Source organism: Falco cherrug, chromosome 20, assembly GCF_023634085.1.
Source record: "Falco cherrug isolate bFalChe1 chromosome 20, bFalChe1.pri, whole genome shotgun sequence".
NCBI classification, from domain to species: domain Eukaryota; kingdom Metazoa; phylum Chordata; class Aves; order Falconiformes; family Falconidae; genus Falco; species Falco cherrug.
This window is the reverse complement of record NC_073716.1, coordinates 1,317,464-1,333,701: the sequence shown is the minus strand read 5'-3', so window position 1 is coordinate 1,333,701 and position 16,238 is coordinate 1,317,464. Positions and strand designations below refer to the sequence as shown.

The 16,238-nt window shown below is 46.4% G+C and overlaps 1 protein-coding gene across 8 annotated transcripts in view; it reads left to right on the top strand.

Moving 5' to 3' along the window:
- The window catches only part of TANC2 (tetratricopeptide repeat, ankyrin repeat and coiled-coil containing 2), a 247,598-nt gene that overhangs the window by 97,225 nt on the left and 134,135 nt on the right, over positions 1 to 16,238 (top strand). The window lies entirely within an intron of this gene.

Genomic DNA, 16,238 nt, shown 5'->3' with positions numbered 1-16,238 from the left:
ATAAAGTTCAGTGGGGCTTTTAAGGTCCGTTGGTACAAAAATCTGTAAGAAAGCGCTTTGAACAAGCTTCTGTATACGAGTCATCGTTTGTTTATTACAGCAGCTACTTCAGTCCAACCCAGGAACAGATTGGATTTCACGCTGACAGAGAGATCTTTCTGTTCTGAAAAGGATCTCTCTGTTTTACAAATATTCTCTAGTTTTCGGAGAAATTTCGAGCAGAGCGTGTTTCAGTTCCACTTTGTACTGTGGTTTATGCACAGGGGAAGTGGTACAGTAACTTAAAAGAACCTTATGCTAAAATTCTGAATGCTGAGAGAATACATCAGAAAAATGATAAACTTATACAGCAAAGTAATATTTCCCACCCCCGTAGTTCATGCATGATCTTAAACTGTTTTGTTTAATCTGCTGGGATTGTGGTTGGAACACCTAGAGATTGTAAAGAAGTTGGATTTTTAAAAGCACTCGGAGTCTTAAAATCCGTTTAAAAGCCTGACATCGTATTTCTGTTGGTAGCAGTTTAGAGAAACTTGCTGCTTGCCTAAAATCTGACATCCCTCCGTGCCCGTCTTGAAAAACCATCACCCAGTGTTCTGCGTTTGTGCTGAGAGAAACCGCGCCAAAGAGAATTTTTACCCAGTATAATCTGACCTGTGCTTGCAAAAGGGAGCTCCGATCCACTTTGTACCTTTTGTTTTCCCTGCCCTCTGGTGAAAGGAGAAATTGAAAAGGACGGGAGGAGGAGGAGGAGGAGATTCCTGAATCGTGATGGAGTCACTGGGCAGGGTCTCGGGGTGGTCCGAGCCCTCTCGGTAGCAGCAGAACTCCCGAGGTACGGGAGAATCAGGTAGATAAAGAAATAAAAGGATATGAAAATAGTTTAAAAAGAAGTTTTAGTGCCTTACTCAGCTGCCTTCAACGTGAGTTTCCCATCGCTGAGAACCTGTGAAGCGTGGCTGAAGGGCTGTCTTAAAATGGGAATGCCTGTTGGTGGGAATGAGGATAGCTCCGTAGCTGCAAGGCCGGTCCTTCAGGAGGGCTGCTGGTGGACACTGGGAGGGACGCGTGGGGTTTTGTGGATTTGGGGTTTTTTTGGAAACGCCTCTTTCTTAGGAGCATCCTTAAGTTTGCGGTCCTGAGTCGGGGCTGTGCAGCTGGATGTTCAGACCTGCTGTCTGTCTGTCTGTCCGTCAGCGGTGCCTTCTCCTTTGCGGACCGGCTGGGAGCGCGGCGTGGCGCTGAAACCAGCTGCGCTTCCCAAAGGTCGGCGTTGGCTTAGAGAACCATAAAATTCACTAGCGGCTTACAAAAGTAGTTTCAAACTGCAATCTATTTCAGCTTAGTGTCTCTAAAACCTTGTTATTTTTTATTCTCCAGTAAGGATACACTGCTTGCAGCACTTCATGGGTGGAAATTCTGTGTGTGCTTGGCTTCCCCCCCACCCTCCCCATCATACCGTGTAGTAATGGGTAGGTGTGGAATCCACAACCTTCCTGCCACGAAAAGCATAGGTTGTGAAAAAAGACAAAAATAAATCCAGGCTATTTTTTCCTTCTCACAGCGTGTCTGTGCTTGGTTAATTTATAGTGTGATGTATAGCTTGTTTGTTACTGCTTTTCCTCAGATTTCTCCCATGTTCCTCACATTCATCCCGTTTCCTCTTCCTCTTAGTTGATGAGTTACTCACAGGGGTTTGCTTCCTTGTTTTGTGTGCCTGCCTTAGTAGGGGCAGCTAGTACTAGCCAGTTCCATAGACCTTTTTTTTTCAGTTGGGAAAGGATAAAAATATGTATTTTACATATAGTGTAGGCCTTTGTAGCATCTTTATCTTGTTCTTTGCCCTTCTGTTCCCTTCTTTTGGCCATAAACCTTTGTGTTTATGTGTGTGTTTATATTTGTGTTATCTTATGTGTGCTCTCCTGTTGAAGCTCTTGAGTAACTTTATATTCACGTGTCTGCTTGAGCAGTTCGTTGCTCTTCTCTGAAATACACGCAGAGGGTTTGGGCTCAGCCCCGTGGAAGGAGAAGTTTTTCTTACACCGCCACAGCTCCGTTTCGCTAACGCCTCCCAGCCTGCTCAGCGAGCTGCCGTGGTGGGGGGCTGTGGGACCCCCGGCTTGTCAACAGGCGTTAACCTGCTCCCACCTCCCCAAACCACCGTTTGTCCCGGGCAATTAAGCTCCGTGTGTTCATAAATATCTTTTTCCAGGTGGAAACAGATCAGACTCCGTCTGGCTCCAGACTTGGAAAGCTTTTGTTGGATTTTGGCAGGGCTGCCGAGTCCCGCTAGTTCCTCAGAAGACCCGATACTGGAATTCCAGCAGTGACTTTGGCCGGGGGGGGGGTTCAAAGGAAGGGGTGGTGATTCATGGAGACTTCAGGGCTGCAGGCAGCTCACTGAAACGTGTCCTCCAACACCAGTGAGGTGGGCTTGGAGAGCCAGACGTTCAGCTGGTGGAAATCCATAGTCCTCCGTCAGTCTGGTTTGGAAACCGCATGTGCTGAAACCTAGAGCTGAACAAGGTGTGTGCAGAACGAGGTGACAGCAATAAAATGCTGTTAATTGTTGTTACACAAAATCAAGAGAAGTGTAGGTTCCTGGGTTTGTTTGGAGACTTGTTTTGGGGCCACACGAAATAGCAACAAAAATACTAAACAAAATATATTTTAAATATTGTGCTCCGGCTCAACCCAGTCCGGTATAGCATGAAATCCCATGCTGATGTTTTGCACGTACACATCTTGATGACTCCGGTGGAGCTCCTGATACGCTTAGAATTCCAAGTGTGTTTCAGTGCGTTGATGGAGTAGCGTGATTTTTTTAAATTATTAGTTTAATTTACTGTTGATATTGTAAAAGGAAGGTGTTTATTTTAACTCCTTGTGCAGTCATTATAGGGATTTGTTTGCTTTCATTAAGGTAACGTGAAGGAACAGGGAAAGTAATGCTTTCCGCTCTTTGTTATTCATAGTATTTATCATGTTTCTTCAACTATTCCTTATCATCTGTCTCTTATTTATGACTAATCTGAGAGATTTTTAAAAAAACATAAAAATCCCTCCACAGCAGAAAGAGATGGCTGTTTGCGGACTAGCCATTGCCTCTATCCGTAAATAAAAAGGATTTTGCCAGGGGACATGGACTGGCAGTTCATAAAGATCCTCCTCGATTTTTATTCATTAGTGAGGCAGCACAATCTGTAAAATAAAGAAAATTTGGAGAGAACGTTAGATTTGTGAAGACAAGTTCACAGGTTTGCATTATTTTCGGCTGTGTTTCTCCCCAGTCTTGCTCAATACACCTCTCTGATTTTACTGAAACTTGTAAGTGCCATCACAGCGTGCTCAGAATCTGGGGGGATCGATAAGCAACTTGGTTCAGAAATCCTGGTGTGGCTGTGGGAGCTTTCAGATAAGCAGCCAGCAGCCTGACAGGCGATGCATGGAGACATTTCACAACGTCTCGCTGGCTCTGATGGTTTCCTCTTCTGCTTTGTCTCGTTCTGCTGTCCAGTTGTTAAATCTGCACAATAACGGCAGTGATTCCTTTTGGAAAAGGGATGAGGGTGATTCTGGGAAACTGAAGTATTACAAAGAGAGGCTTTTGTCCGTCTGACAGTTGCCACATGGATCTTTCAAAGCGACCTTCAGAGCACAGAAAATTGTTGAGAAATTATCCAGTTGTAGGGGCTTTTTCATGCTGTTTGCTTCTTACATACATTTGTGTGTGACTAACTCATTCATGTCATAATTTCCATATCTGTGGTTGGGTAGCGGAATGGTATCATTTGTTACACAAAAAACTTTGTTGTCTTGGTTTGGTCCCCGTCGTCCCCCCCCCTAAAGATTTCATTCTTAAGACCATTTGCAACAAAACATGACTGTACCAGCATCTGCACTTACACTTTCTAGAACTCTTCAGAGATGAAAATTTAAATACGAAAGACTTTTCAGGCTCTTCATGAGACAGTTTGCTCACATTTAAGGGCTAAAGTATCTCGCATCATTCTGGATCTGCACGGTCCGTCCCGGTGTAGGGGAGTGGGTTTTCAGCTCCAACGGGGAGGGGAGAGCAGCGACTGGGATGGCCCCTTCTCATGGGCATCGGGGTGTCACGTCCATTTGGGGTTTGACTTTGCCCTCAAAAAAGGAGAAGAAACCTGTATGGTGCAGAGAAACTTGCCCAGCAGAAACTGCGGTGCTATCCATCTGTTCACTTATTTATAATGCAATCGTTTTAAGTTCTTAACCTGGCTGAGTTGTAAACAAGCCAGCTTTTCATCCGCAGAGAAGTTAGAATGTCCACTTTTGGTCCAAAGCCATCAGAACATGTTATGCAGAGCGTTGGTTTTCTTTCCAGAGGAACTGAGGTCACTTGCTTACATGTTGATATCTGGGTTTTCTGTGTATGGAGACTTGGCTGGATTTGGAGGTTGATAAATATTCAGTATGGTCACAGTTTTCACTCTGCTGAATAGTCTGGTAATTAAGAAAAACTGAGGTCATTGTGGCTCTAAAGGGTGAAGTAATAGTAAGCATAAGTAATCAGCTCTCCCTCTCCTGCCTGGATAACCTATTGTGTAGCAGTGGCTAAGGGCATATTTTAAATCAGTGTGTTCAACCTCAGTTTATGCTGTTTAATAATTTATTTATTTTTATAATGGTGGCTTTATTAGCAAGTGTCATGTGAAAAATACATGATAAAAAGAAAGAAGGAAGACCCAACCCAAACCCTGCCAGCCCAGGATAAGTATGCAGAAGGCACCATTTTGATTTCTCTCTGAAATAAAATCAGCCCTCAAAAAGTTACCGTGCTTGCCGGGCAAAGAGAGGAACCATTTCCAAAGCCATTGGGTTAAATATTGTACTGCACATCAAAAGTGTATTATTGATGACTCAAAGCCATGGCTGAAATGAAAATAATGCAATTGCATTGTGTGCCTTCGTTCAGGGAAGCATCGCTTTTCAGGAGGGTGCTTACAGAGATGAATGTATCTAAGTGCTTTGCTGAATCAATGCCAAAAATAGTACCCGGTGTCGTATTAGGTTAATATATGAGATACTGGGCTGAAAGGCTCGGCTAGCGATGCTTTATTCTGTTACTGTGGAACCCACCATGTGCAAAGGGTTTGCACAAAGCCCTGTGCCACACCTAACTCCTCCTCGGGACAGATTTTTCATTTGCATGCTGTAAATTTATATGCGCAGGGATAATTTTATTCGTCACCGTCACTTGGCTATTTCTGGGTTTTTTCCGATGGAATGGCAGATTGCAAGCTTTAGGGTTCTTTCGGAAAGAGCGTGTGTGTGCGAGTGCCCATGCACGGAGGGGGAGGGGAGAATATTATCAAGAAATTTAGGAAAGAAATCACGTTTTTTCTAAAAAAACCCTAGACGTTTAGGTTTGTATTCTCAAAGGCCTCATTCCTCCTCTATCCCACGTGAATTAGATGCTTCAGCGTCTTTGAAGACATGGACCTGAGGAATTGGTTTCATTGCAAATCCCCTGCTTTGAGAACATTCCTCCCTTGTGCTTTGGGAATGCAAGAGCTTTCCCTAAGAATAAACTTCATAGAAACAAGCAGGAACGTTCCAAGGTGTGTTCAGACCATTAATAGCATCCTCTTTGCTAAAGAAATCTCCTGCTCTTTCACTAGATCCGTCAAAGATGGCCAAAGCAGAGCCAAGCAGGATGGATACTCACTCTTCCCTGTGACACCAGCAGGACCCACCATCATGGTTCTCAGCACCCTCCAGTTCCAGCCGGGCTGGGGACACCCATGGGCAGTGTCCCCTGTGCCACCATCACCCTGTCATTTGTAGTGCTGGGGTCTTCGCGTCACCCTGTCCCTCGGCACCCGCCTTGGTATCTCTTGGGAGTAGCCATGGGATTCTGTCTTCTTCCTTCTCTGTATCTTCAGCAGATGGTTAAATATTCTTGATGTTAATTGGAATTGTGGGAGTAAACAACCTGAGATCTCTGTGCTTGAAAAGTTTGTTTCTTGTTTAATGGTGACAAACCCAGATTAATAATTGCAGCCCTCTGGGACCTCTTATTCTCTGGAAACTAATGCGGTCACTCAGCTGGACGTGGAGGTGAGGGCTGGTGAGGCTCTTGCTTTGAGTGTGCGTGCAGGAGGGGAGCTGGCCCTGCTAGTCCATTTGTTCAGATACACTAGGGGAATCCACAGACAGGATTTCTTAAAAGTTCAGATGTTGATTCTGAGCAGAGACTTCAGAACTACGGTGTTGTGTCGGCTTTTGGTGAAATAGTTGCCATGCTCCTGATCGCGGAGTACTGTCTATTGCAGCGCGTGCATTCAGTGAAAAACGCCTGATGATGACTGTGTGAAATGACGTGGTTTGCTCTCTCGGTGTTACAGCATGGGATGTAAACCTTATCTCGTTTGTAGCTTGCTATGGCAGCTCTATGTAGGGGCTGGCTTTCACCCCACTGCTTTGTCTGGAGATGCTTTAGGGGCACTGCCAGCCTCAGTTGCCAACGGTGACTGGCCTGCAGGTGAATTTGGGACTATTTTCCTGCCTCCAGGAGGAGTGGCTGGGTCTCTGGTCGGTGGCACTGCCGCTCAGACGCTCAGCCACCTGATGGTGCTGCAGTTTGGTTCATCTCAGGCAGACACAGCATCTCACCTGCACGGACCTGCAGGGTACCTGTGGGTCTCCTTGGTGCCCTCATTTTTCCCAGGGGTTGGTTTGGGTCGTTGTTAGCGGCCTGCCATTTTTCTTACTTAAGAATTTCGATTATCTCGATTTCAGTTATTTGAAAATGCTGCAAAATCGTGTGGTTTCGTTGTGTTTTGGTACAACGCCGCCAATGCAAACCCGTCTGGGATTGCTGCGACTGTGCGTGCGGCGACTTGTGCCGACTGCTTCAGCCTGAACAATGAAACCTGTATCCAAGTGGGAAGGGGATGCTGCTGCTTTAAAGCATCCGAGGGCTTTTAGTATAAATTGTTCCCAGAATCCATGTCACAACTCCTTATATGGCGCTGCTTTTTTTTTTCCTCTCTTGGTTGCCATGACAACAGCAGCACTGCACCATTCATCAGCTCTGGTCCTGGGCTGCATCGCTAGCCCCTTGGCTTACTCCGAAATGTTCAGGAGAGCATCAGTGAATCATTCACTCCGGTGTCTGCACCATTATTTACCTCTTCTTTCCCCAGTTTGCTCTAACAAAAGAGCAAATTAAACTGCGCCATAGAAAGAAACCGTAAAAATACTTCACACACACCCCCCAGGGAGGCGTACAGCCTGCATTTGCTGCAGCGTTCTGGAAGGAAAGGCTCTTTAATGTCGAGAGCGCGCTCCGTGTTTGGGAGCCTTTCCGAACCCCTCTCCATGCCCACTCCCTGGGGACAGAAGATGCAGGAGTGATGCTCGTTCGGGGCAGCCGGCACTGCGGGGAGATGCTGGCTGTGCTTTCGGGAGCCAAGCCTGACATCAGCAGCAGGAGGTGTCACCTGTAACATCATCCTGACGTGGGGAGCAGCAGTATGGAGCTGGTGCTGGGGAGAGGTGGGTGCCAGGGGAGGCTCTGCCGGGGGGTGCTGTGCTCCAGGCGTCGCTGCCCCTGAATTCCGCGGCTTGCTGCCCTCCTGCTGCACGGCTGCCCGCGCCCAGGTGATGGGGAGAGAAAACAAAGCCTCGTGAGTATTCGGACAATGTGTCTTGCGTGGACTTTGATTTAAATCGCGTTAGGTGCTCCGCGGCCTCTTTAACTCCGCCGAAAATCAACGTAGGCTCAGGGGTTCTGATGCTCCTAGTTGACAAGGAAGCCATTATTAGTAGGTTCTTAGTGTCGGTGAGGGTTATGCTGCTTGGCTTATTTTTCTTTCAGTTGTTGTTGCAACACTTTTACATAATCGGAGTTTGTCACCTGCTTGCTAGGGTGTGCAGAGTTTCACGTACAAAATGTAAAATGAATGTGGAGTGAAAAAAATCCCTCTTCTCAGCACTGCTAAAATAGAACTGCTGAGGAGCGAGTTTAATACAGATATCAAGAGTGTTTTGTTTTTAACATTTTAGAACAATGGCGTTGAGATAAGGTTTTCCTTTTGTATTGCAAAATGACCACAAATTAGGTTTGAGTGGAGTATAAAACCCCTGTGTGATGAAGCGGAGATATATTAACTTCTCGCTAAAAGAATGAGATTTTTAATTCAGTGTTATTAGGATAAATACAAATATATAAGCAATCCTTTTCAAGGTATTATTTAAGGAAAAGCTATTCAAGTGCCTATTGCTCATGTTGCATCTAATTTTTGAGGGATGTTGTGTTTCACATTGTTAGTGTCAGGACAGACCTTCATCCTTTTTAGGTATTTTTATATCACGCTGTTTGCAGTATGCTTACATTTCTTTTTATTGCTTTCCTGAGCTGTCACGCTGTCAGCATGACAGTGATCCGAGACTCCCGTTTTTCCTGTGGAGCGGAGGCTGGTTGGAGGCCCACTCCTGCATCTCTGAACTGCTCAGCACCGACAAGGACCGAGTTATCTGTAAAGTGCCGTGAGCTGCAGGGAGGTTTCGAGATGCATAACGTGGTTTTTTTTTTTCTGGGCGTAATTAATTTTCCCTGATGCCTTGCAATCTGTGGCTATCCAGAGGTTTAAGAAGTAGAAAACTTGCTTTTTGTCGGAATTACGGAGTTGTCCCTTTGTAAAAAAATGATGGAAAACACACATGCAAGCAGCATTTCACCGTGGTTTTGGCACTTGCGTTTTTCAGTCCTGTCTTGTACTCCAGTGTGGCAAAGCCCAATGCCTCCAGCAATGAAAGCTGCTGGAGGAGGAGGATCCTCTGTCGTTTCCAAAGATGTATGCCGAATATTTTTTTCCTATTGTGTCAATTCTTACTATCCATTTTTGGGGTGCTTCATTGATTATTTTTGGACTTGCGATTTGTTTTGACAGGCATATACTTAAATGGAAACCAACTGGGCTTGCAGAAATAAAACAGGTGGATGAACGTGTCTCTGTGCTACCCACATATGTACATTGATCTTTATTAAACGAGCATAATGCTTGATGTGAAACCGGTGAATTTCCTGCTTAAGGTTTCTGGGGTTCCAAAACTGTCCCTGAAATTTATACAGATAAATAAGTGTGTCTATTTATAACTTTTTGGATTAAACCAAATCCAGTGTTGGGGGCTTTTCTTTTGTTGGAAACCTGACAAAACTCTTGATGTTTCTGCATTAATTTCAGGATAGTTTGGATGTAACTCTTATTTTTATTTTTTATTTTTTAATGGAGGGAAGGAAAAAAATGGGCATGTCATATTTATTGGTTTTTGAAAGTCACTAACCAGTTTTAGCATGGATTTTCCCCATCGCTGCTTTACAAGATGAGCCCTATGCTGGCTTGTTTTGGCACACGGCTGCCTTCCATGTTGACAGAACAGAAATTGTAATAGTGAGGTGCCGAAAATCCCCCACGCTTCCCCTGGTGCTTGTGTGCCGTGGGCTGCCTGCCCACCAGGCACGCCGAACCTTCCCGCTTTGCTCTGCCCCAGGACTATTTTTTATGTTGGACTGCTTGGACTTGCTGAGGATGGACTAAAGGTGTCATCACAGCTCTAGAGCTGGGGAAAGGTGTTAAGAGCTTTTCATTTCAGAGATTTGTATGGAGGCCCAAAGGGAGAACCCCAAAGGTTTACGTTTCGCGCAGAGAGCATCAAAAAGGCAAACAAAGTAGCCCTGAACCACCGTGGCTTTTCAGAAGCTCAGAGCTGGAAGTCTGTCCTTATTTCACACTGGTGCTGCACAAAATGGAGCATCTGTCACGATTACACTTCTGGTGTGTGAGAATTTTAATTTTTAGACATAGCTAAGAGGTTTCTATAGCGAGAGGAGGTGGTGTAGGAAGCCTCCTGTGGAGTTAAATCAGGCCATCGCTCTTCCCTTGGCTACACCCTCGCTCCTGCTCCTGGAGCCGGGTGCGCGCTTTGGGAATGAGCCCTCGCCCCCAGCCGCGCCGCTCGCTTTCCCGGCCCTTCCTACTTCTGCAGTGGTGGGACAGCCCGTTTTGGGAACTCTCCTGCGTGGTCCCACCACGTTGTTGGGTTGGGTCGCTTGCCCGATGGCCGTTAGTCCCTGGCACACCGTGGTGACACCGCTGCTCGCCAGGTCCTGCCGCACGGGGCCACTTGTTGCAGAGCTGCGTGTGCTGGGTTTTCATTCCAGGTCCATGACCAATGCCCAGAACAGCCAGAAAGTTGAGATTTGGGATTGATCGTTGGCTCCGGGCCGTTGCTTTGGCACTTGCTGTACCTTTCCTTGCTCTGCAGTGACTTGCCCTGAGCAGCTGTTGGGGCTGTGTAATTCCGTTCCTGGATATAGTGCCGATTTCACCACGTGCATGTGATTTGGGGTTTTGTTGAAGATGTCTTTGGCCAACATTCAGGCTGTATTCCTGTATACCTGCCTGCCTTCTCTTGCCAGAAACCTTTACCAATGGTCCTGGCACCTCAAAATACACAATAGCACAGCCCATCCCTCTTCCATGCACTTCATTAAGAGGTAACATATTGTTTGTTACCAAGAGACGATTCTTGATTTATTTCCAAGTACATATTGTGCATATACATTTCTGAATGAGCTGCTTTTCTATTCCAGCATCAGCTTTTTTAGCAGTTTAACCAAAAGCTCACAGAGTACCCCATCTGTTGAGCCACAGCCTGGGGTTCTTACACTGCACATGGAGAGGGGCGCTTGTTCTGTCAGCAAATAAACGTCCTGCAGTTAAATGAAAGGAGAAAACAAAGTAACCTAAACTGCTTTGAAATGGTACTTTGACTGAAGGAAAAAAAAAATATTCTAATTTCCAATATTTATTTGGTTCAGTACATTTGTATTTATTAAACCATGTTGTAGCTGACCCCACGGATCTGGTCCATGTCTGTCGCAGCCTGGCTTGGTGGGGATGTGCGATGGCTGCCCAAGCGCCACTTCCCACAGGATTCGGTCCCATGCGGTGCCGGGACTCCGGAGCGGCTGTGGATGGCAGCTCGGCTGAAGGTTGCAGCACCAGCGCCTGGTTCCACACGGGATTTGGAAGCGTTCCTGCTGGCTCATTGCAAGGAGCTCTGTGTCTAACAGCAGTGCCTCACCAGGAGCTACTTTACGTCTTGAGAGTCAATTGTTCTTCAGGATGTTTTTTTAAACACACAATTATAATTTCCTTATCCCCTCCCTCCACTCCCCCCAGTTATAAAAGATCTCACACACACCCCCAGTTAGAAAAGATGCTTTGGGAATCATGTTCCCAAATGATGGGAAAGCCTGGTTTTATGAAAAGAGGCACGGCAATAGGAAATGAAAACTTTTTGAAGTGTTAGAACACTTCTAAAAGCTTTTCTGTTTTCTTGTGTTTTGTAAAAGACAAATGAGTGATGTGGAGCCGTACCTGTTGCTGGTACTGCTCTGGAAAATAGGCAAATTCTTGCTGCCTGCTGAATCTGAGGGCAGGTTGCCCAAGGAGATGAGGATGACTGACTCCGCGTTGTCTCCCAGCGAAGGAGTGACTGCTGTAGAACACATGGGCTTAGTTTTATCTCGTACGATATTTGTTAAAAGTTTATATTCGGACGGAAGGCACTTATGCATGTATAAATACAGTGTTGTGCTGAAACATTCTTTCTGATTGCCAAAGACCCAGCGCTGCTATGCAATCACCATCTAAACATTGCAGGTTTGATTTGTTTATACACACAAAGATTAAATTTCCACTTTCATGTTTGCGTCAAAATAGTACTTAGTGTATAGCATTGTGTTACAGTTTGATTTCATAAGTAAGTGGTTTTGCACTATAAATATTTCATTGCATGATAATCATGCAGTTAGAATGTAGCTTCATGTCAAGTTTGTTCTGAAGCTCTAGGGCCCTTTGTTTTGCACTGTCAGAAAGCATAAAATGCCAGCAGAGGAAACGCGTTGGTCAGCTTTTGTAAATCTGGATTAGCAGATGCTAATTGAAACCTAACTTTGCTCTCTCCCAGTGTTTTAAAATTTCACCTCTTGGGAAAACAAAGACTTGTTTATGTGCCTTTGTTTTCAGCAGCGTGTTTGAGTATCACGCTAGCTCATGCTGAGGTGAGAGGTGCAAGGCTGCTGCTTGCTCCTCTGTGTTCTTCTGGTTGTGCCTGGTTCATCCTTTTACAGTGTTGCTCTGCGTTTTCTCCATAAATCTAACACAGACCAATTTTTTGTATACGGATTCCTCTCTACCCTATTTCTTTAGGAATTAAGACTTACTCTTTTCTTCCTGTTCAGTGGTAGAATCTTTCTTTAGTTTATTTAAACAAGTTGATGGTTTTAAGTTTTGTGGGGTTTTTTTTCCCCCCCTGTTAGAACACCCAGGTTTTGTATTTAATGAGTATATGACTGCAGAGAATTTCTGAGTGAATTTAAACTTTAGCTTTTGTCAAAGGTTTGCATCTTCGTTTTTCATTTTATTTCGGGGGGGGGGGAGATGACTAAGCACTTTGCTTTCTGTAATTGTTCCTAGGGCATGCTTTGAAATTTCTAGAAACAGTTTGAAGAGGTGAATAAGCTTGTCCAGCACTTTGTTCATAAGAGCAACAGTGATATAAATTATGTACATCGAAAGGAGCTCTACCAAAAAGACAGTAAATCCAACCTCTTGCCAAGCTGAGTTTCTGCTAGAACCACTTATTTATGCACAAAGCAGTGACTTTTTTAAAAAAACTAAATGCAAAGAAAAATCAGCTTCAACAAAACCGGTTGACTGTCTCCCTCTGAACCCCCCCCCAACCCTATCGTTGTATAAATGACAAGGAGCGCTGTAATCCTGTGCGTTCCAACTGTTGAATTCCGACTGTTGCCCATGCCGTTATGGTGGACAGTAGGAGCTGTCGGCTGGGGAAGGTGTCACAGCCTCCTCCCCAGCAGTGAACACACAAACCGCGGTGGCAGATGCCACCGGGATGCGGCACCGGCAGAGGTGGGTGTGGGGCAGGTGGGTGCTGCAGGAGCCAAGGGCCAGGGCACCCGCTGGCAGACGCGGGGGGCTTTTCCTCTCGCCTCAGCAGCGGTTTTGGAGCATTTCTGTTGAATTTCTGTCTCTCTGTCTTTTGTGCCAAGTGTCAGACCTGTAGGGGGTCTGTAGAGGCAGGGGGCCTGGCTGGCCGCCCCTGCGCTGCTTTGGAGCCGTCAAGGTGGGAAAGAGGATGGCGAGGGGTGGGGGGTGGTACGAGAGGGGCTGCCTGGAGGGTGAGAGCATCAGCGTTGTGAGGGGATGGGGCAGCTGGCAGGTCCTGGGAGAGCGGGCTGGGGAGAAAGTGTGGATGGAAAAAAATGAAGCTTCAACTCAGAGGAGGGGAAAGAACGCTTGGTTTGCCAAAGGGTAAAGCTGAGCGCCCAAGGGAGGACGCGGGCGCAGCAGGGGCGGAGGGGAGCGGGGTGGGTGCCAGCCGGGGGGCGGCAGGCTGAAACAAGGGTTGGTTCTGGGGCTGCCGGCGTGGGAAATGATGCGCTCGGGAGCCAGCGAGGAGCGAGCGTGTCTCTGGTCCTTTCGTCGTAACACCCTGCTGTACCGGTTCGGGGGGGGGCAGCAAAATGGCTGGGCGAAGGGAGGCGGAGCAGCAGCCGTGCCGGTGTCGCCAGCGATGCTCTGGCTGCCGGAGCTGGGCCAGGTGTTGCTCTTGAGTTACGGGCTGGTCTTTGAGTAGCTGTGGTCCTGCATGTCTGCGATGAGGAGCACAGCTCCTCGTTGCAAGTTGTGGAAAGTTGGAACTTGGAACTTCTACAAGGTTTTTCTCTGCAAAGGTGAAGCCAGGCTTAGGAGAGCACAGGTTATTTTTTATCCTTGCTTTTATCATTTTCTTTTTACCTTCTCACTCGTGGAAGCAAACAGGTCTAGGTAAGAAGATGATTTTTGAAGGGAAGTCACAAGATGGGTGCGTTTCTTTCAATAAATGGCCACTGCCCTTGTTGTGTGCCATGACTGTTGCTCCTTTCAGTTTAGAAACGGGCACTGAGAGCACTGCCTGCCCGGCAAAGTTACCCTCATCTTCACTTCAAGGGCTGGACAGGACCTGGTCCTTCGTGGGGCATCTCGCTGCTGCCGCAGGACCCACGTGCCACCGAAGCCGGCAAAGAGATTGTTGGGGCTTAAATCCCATTTCCCCAAGCAGCGTTGCTCTCCTGTGTCTGCCTGCACCGTTGGCAGAGGCAGGTCCAGTTGGTCTGCTTTTATCTCTCTGTGTTCACACAAATAATCACATGTTCGTTAGATATTTTAATTAAATCATTTAGGTGCGCCCTGTCTACTTGTCCCATTTCCTCTGTGGAAGGCAAGGCTGCTGAGCAGTCATCGCTTCTCAAAACGGAAGGTTCTAACAGCATATTTACCTCTACAAGCAAATAAAAAATTTTAAAAGCAAAGAATAAATTACCGAAAACTAAAGGTGGTTGAATGGTAGCAATTTCCTTGGGTAAAAAACCACCGTGTAAACACAGCATAATAGTTTTTTCAAGTGTTAACAAACAAGTTCAGCTAATTCAGGCTTGTGTCTTGCCAGATAAGCAGCTTCATTTTATGGATGTAAGTGAAGCTCCTACCAGCAAAGAAATATGGATCCTAAATACAGTTTTGTATCAATTGAACATTTATGCATACATGTCACTGTAATTACAGGTCTGCCTTTATCAGCTAAACCAACTAAATTAGTTTTTAGCATAGCAAAATTTGAGTGACTGACACAGAAATAACATCACCTTATCTTTTCACATCTTTTGCCTTCATTTGAAATGCTGTTTTCAAGCAATGAATTCGTATTTGCTTCTCTGCCATCCGGTCCTGGTCATAAACAAGGGTCCTGTATAGCGAACAGGATCTGGCCTCTCATGTGCTTTAACGTGGCGTTCCTGGGGCTTGCAGTGGTGGGGTGTTGCGCGGTTGAGCCTTCTCTCTTACCAAGGTTATGGTGTCTTGCTATGATCTTAAGGCCGTGGTGGGAGAAGGAATGAGATTTTGGTGATGTGCATCTTAAGCTTACACCTGGCCTTTGCCCCTGCCGTTTCTGTTCACATTTAATTTGGCTGTGTAATTGATGCCTACCTTTGATCGTTCTTGGCTGCTTGTGAAATACTTCAACAGCTTTCTCACAGCAACATCTAGAGTGAATAAGTCCTTTTTGTCGTTCTTTTTCAGACCCCTTCCAAGCCTAGTGCAGTTCTTAAATTTTTTTAATGCTATAATAACAGGGGAGCAGTAGAATTCAGAGCAGCCCAGCATCACGGGCAGCGGGTACCGACCTCGTCGGTGCAGATGCTGCATAGAAGGAATGGCAGAGAGATGTGTCTGTCTGGGGTGGTAGAGCAGGTCATGAAAACGAAGTGTGACAACACAGGAGGACCAGGAGGTGTTCAGGGATGCTGAATTACTGTCTGTGCTAGGTAACCTCTCATTTCTGACTTCTGTAACACCAGGCGGCTGGAAGATGGTTGTTACAGCATCAGGTACTACAGAGGGCTCTGAAAGACCACCGACGGGTTGGCCCGACGTCTGTATGAAGCAAGTTAATAGCAGGTGGTCTGGAGGACAGGGTTAATGCTCACCATTATAAATATATGTATTTTTTTTAAATATATATATAATATATATATTTATTATATATATATATATATCAATAGCATATACGAGGAGAAAGTTCACATGAGTATTGCGTGGCGGCGTTAGGCCCCGCCAGTCTGTTGGCGTGTCTTTGGGAGAGTCACCGCCCGTGCGGAGGGGAGCCAGGCTGATTTTTCCATGAGTCTCCCTGAGTTTTCAGAAATGAGGTCAGCAGTGCAAAACTGGGAAGTGTTTTTTTCAAACTCTGTCGTTAATTTGTAAGAAGCTGTGCCGCGAGATGTTGTGAATGCCGAGAATCTGTCTCAAAAAGGGCCTGGTTACATTAATGGAAGATTCATTTTTTGTGGGCTTTGGGGAATAACGCCTCTGGCTCAAAGCCCCTGCATCGCGAGGTGCCAGGGACCGTGCCGGCTGCTCCCGTCCCCATTCCCATGCTCCTTCCCAGGTGCCTGGTGCTCGCTGCTGGAGCCGGTGCTCTGAGCTCCGTGACCCCCATGCTCTGCTCGCAGGGGAAGGGCAGCAGCTCACAAGGCACGTGCACACCGGCTCCGCAGCCCTCCGGGAGCGTTGCAAGCACTAGGGAAAAATGGTGGCGGCGTGGGGCAGGAGAAGAGCAGT